This window comes from Chaetura pelagica, unplaced genomic scaffold (genome assembly GCF_000747805.2).
Source record: "Chaetura pelagica isolate M959 unplaced genomic scaffold, ChaPel_1.0 scaffold112, whole genome shotgun sequence".
Taxonomy (NCBI): domain Eukaryota; kingdom Metazoa; phylum Chordata; class Aves; order Apodiformes; family Apodidae; genus Chaetura; species Chaetura pelagica.
In genome coordinates this window covers 3,101,408-3,105,916 of record NW_009952798.1, presented here as the reverse complement: position 1 = coordinate 3,105,916, position 4,509 = coordinate 3,101,408, and positions in this window count along the sequence as shown.

Below are 4,509 nucleotides of genomic sequence, written 5' to 3'. Positions count from 1 at the left end.
GTCTGTTCCTCTCTTCTTTCCCCCCCTCTTTTTTTTTTTTCTTTTTTTTTTTTTTTCCCCCTCTTTGCCTCCTTCTCCTCCCCCCCTTCCCTGGCTGGCTCCCCCGCCCCCCGCCTCGCTCCGCCTCAGCCGCCGGGCTCTCCTCCCGTTATTGTACGTTTTCAATGGCGATGGCGGCGGTTCCTCGTCCGGGGGGTTGGAAGGGGTTTCCTCCTGCTCCTCATACCGCCTCTAGGAGGAGTCACTGCAACCCGGGCCTCCAACAACCCCCCTATCGCTGCCGCCCTCACAGACATCGCGCACTCCTCCTTGCCCCGAGCCCCAGGGCTGCTGCCCCTCTCCCCACCTTTTCAGTGTGTCCCTCCCTTCCAGCCCAGCACGCTCAGGAGAGAAAGGGCTTCCCTGACCCCAGTCTCCACCAGCAGCTGGGCTGGCATAAGGCAGGAGCATAAAAGAAAAAAGCCAGGCTTCCCATCCTTCCCTTGCATGAAGGTGGTTTCGTGGCACTGCCAGCTTGGATGCTCAAGGATAGGTTTTGGGGTGTCCTCCGGCCGCCCTGCCCGGTTTTTGTTAGCAAGGGAGCCGCCCATCTCTTTATCCCTTAGGCAAGGTGACCTACGAAGCTTGGTATGGTGTTATCTAAACCTTCCAGCATCCCCAAACGGGCTCAAAACAGCGGCAACAAAGAGCGCTTGCAGTTCTTTGTGTCTTACTGCGTCGGAGCTTTTCAGGCATTCAGAAGCTTTTGAACTCAGCCTGGAGGGCTGCAAACTTAACTTGCTTTCTAAAGGAAGGCTAGAGGGTTTGGGTTCTTTTTTTTCCCTGCAGTTGCACCGATTCAAGAGCTTGAGCTCCAAGATAGGCAGTAAGTGATTGTATTGCCTGTCTCTCAGTCTCCCTGTTGGCAATGCCAGGTACATGATCATAGCTGATGCGAACAGCAGAGTGCAGGGCTCTTAAACTGTTATCAGAGATGTTTTCACAAGAAAGTGGCTTTGCATTGTCATTTCTGTACAAACTACTTGCGTCATTGCACTGATTTCACTTAAAAGGTATTCAGGGGCTACAGCAAAGCTCTAGAAGATACAGGGTGCTTTAGGAGGATGGCTGGGAACTACAGAACAGAGTGATAAAGAAGCATCCATGGTTTGTTGCTCTAAAAATACTAAAGATTCACTGTCTTCCTGGAGTTTGTTTTTGACTGTGCCAAAGTCAACTTTTTTGTCTGTAGAGTTGGATTTGGTAGGGGGGAAAATGATGAAGTGTTCCTTCAGGTTCTAGTAATTGTGGCCCATGCCATTTCCTGAAGAGAGGTGTGGGTTGAGAGCCTTGGGTTTCCTCAGCTGTGCTGTCATCTGGGGCAAAGCATTTCATGAAGTGTCATAAGCATATCATTAAAATGGAAAGAAAGCTATCTTTTTAAGCAACCATTCAGTGAGTATGAGATCTAACACTTTTCTGTGGATGAATGCTCTTCTGTTTCCTATTTTTGAAAGCAAGGTCAAAAAAAATCTTTGAAACCATATAAAAAAACCTCATGTTTGAGTTTTAAATGTTTTACATGTAAGAAGATGTCTTACTTAGATCTTCCCTGTTGAGCTTTGGAGCTTAGCAAAAGAAAAAAGATATCTGTAGAATTGTAAGTGTATTGAACCATATCAAGAGGGCAGGAGGAATATGAAGAAGATTTTAAAGTACTAAGCTCAAAAGATGAAAGACATTGTAAAACCCTGTGTTGGCTCAGTGCAGTGCCCCTCAAACCATAACAAACCCATGTGAAAAAAGAGGAAGAGCATTTATATTTTTCCATTTCCAGATAATTGCATCCAGTAATCCCAGCAATCACACATGCAGTACATAGATTTGTCACTAAAAATCATTTGAGATGAGATAAAATAAGCACTGCAAATTTTTGAAAACATTCTCAGTTTGCTACAGATTAGTATCAAGTATCTGCTGTGTGCTAACAACATAAATGTGTAGGAGGTCTTTAAAGAAAATAAAATCATGTATTCTGTGTAAGACAAACTTTCAACATTAGGACAATTCTGTTTACAGAAATATTTTACTGTTTGTAAACAACATTCGGGCATGTTTGCACATTTAATTTCCTGTTCAACACACCCACCATGCAGGTTAGTGCCAGTCAGATGAAATAAACTGATGTAAGGGTGGGGGTCCTCTTCACATTGGCCTCTCATGGAATAATGGGGTCAAGTGCCCAGCCTTATAAATAAGAGCCTTACCACTGGGGCTGCAGCCCCAACAGAGCTTTTCTGTTCCCTGAAGTACAAATTCCCCCAGTTTCTTCTTTATCACCCATGCCAGCTTGCTGCCAGGTTTCATGTCACCCATAACAGAACATCCCAGGAGTAGTTTTATCCTTGAGCATGTCACTCTGCTACTGGCAGTAGAGCAGATTATCATAGAATGGTTTGGATCTTAAAGATCATCTAGGTATGAGAGAACTGTTCCATTCTGCATCTGTTTTTTACTACTGCTTCCATTATGTCTGCCATCTGTGAAGAGTTTCTGTTTGGGGAGGCAGCAGCAGCATGGAGAAGACCCAGATGCTTAGCTACCCTTAGGATGGCTGAGGAATCACCATTGACTCTCAAACCATAACATGGCCTCCCCAGGAGGCAGGAACGCCAGAGAGGTGTGAGAGGGGAGAAGGTCAAAGACCTTCACTGTGTACCACTGGTTCCACTATTTTTTTTTTTAAGTCGGTCATAATTTTATGACTTTTAATACCAATTTTCCGGTCTTGGTGGTTTTTAATTGTCCCACCATAAAGTAAATTTCACTTGTTTTTTTCTCTCCAGTGCATACAGCTTATCATTAACCTAAGTGTTAACAGCTTTATGTGTATGTTTTATGCTGTTTCAAGTATTTCTGGAAGATTCTGAGTTGCTTTGTGACACACAAATACACAATTTTTGAGTAGAACAGATGAGAGAGAGCAAGGCAATACTTGAACAAGAGTTACCACATGTGACTTGCTCTGCATTAACTGCACTTTTGGAACCACCTGCTTTTCTGGAGCAGCTGAGATAGATGGGCTTTTCTCTCCAGCTGAGTTCAATATGGAATACAAAGGTTGCAGTGGGAAAGCAGTAAGTGGTAGGTCACCTAATCCACATGGTTGAGAGCTGGCAGCGTGGTGCATATCTTTACAAATTCTGCAGCACAGAAGATGACTGAAAGCCCCAAGATTTTTGGTCACAATAACTGTAAGTTCTGGCCATTCAGATCTAGTTGATAAGTGAAGAGTTGTTACTAATTCTTGTTCTTCAAGACAAAAAAATTGGCAATTCTTGATTAAGAGAGAGCTTTCCCTAATCAGCAGGAGCAGAGTCTGCCCTCACTAGGTTGTACGGAGACCATCTGTGAGTTGACTTCCAAGTGCAAATACAATCTGTTACTTTGTCAAAATGAACAACATCTCTATTGACAGAGCATTTATAGGCTGCTGACTGCCTAACTCTCCAGCTATTGGAAAAACAGCCTGTTTATGGCACTCTCACTTTTGAGCAGAAGCTGTTAGATCTCAAACACTGTAATGCATATTTCATAGCTTCAGAACCAAGAGATACAGCTTTGCTCTCACTTAGGCTGGCAGGCATCCAGGGTTGTCCTGGCAGTACAGTAATGTCAAGTACTCTGAAAAGCTCTATCTTGTGGGCCTATATAATCCAGGAATTTTATCAAATCAGTGTAAGTGCTGTCATGTCATTAGGATAACCTAACACCATCAAAGTTGATGTGTGTCTATATTATGGCAGTAGATAGCAGATGTAATAACTGAGTTCTGCAAACAATCTGTATTTCTGCAATTACTTCCCCCCCCTTTTTTGAGCCATTTTTTAACCCCTGGCTCCACACTGCTTATGGACTTTTTGTAGGTTCTGTGCAATGTTTTTCTTCTTGCAGAAACCAGAAAAGCTAAATCCTAACACTTTGGAGAAATCTCCTCTAGTAGAATTTTTTTTAACTAAATTGTCTCATATACTTCAGAATTAAACATTTTTCTGTGTGTCAGATTCTCACATGGTGTTCAGGGTAAGACTGATGGTTAGAATGTCTTCAGAAGTTACAGATTAGCTAACACGTAAGAAGGAGAGAGGTCTTCCCCTGCCCAGACAACTCATTCTAAAAGTTAAATGCTACTAATTAGCTTAAATACATTTTAAAAAGTGTTTTCATCCTTATTATTTAAAAGGAGTGTTTTAAACCCTGTTATTTAAACACATCAATACAGACTGTAGAGGTCATTGTCTTGACTCAATTATTTCTTAGTCATATAAGTGAACATATAAATTTAATACAAATATTTGAATAGTCATGGTTATTCATAGTCTTTTTTCAAACAGATTTATAAATATAGCTTTCAGAACTATCAGGGGGAAAAAAAACACAAGGGAACAAAACCCAGAAAATAACAATGTTCAGTTGAGGAATACTGTAGAACTCCTCTCAGAAGCAGCAGCCAGGAATAGGTAAGGTGTA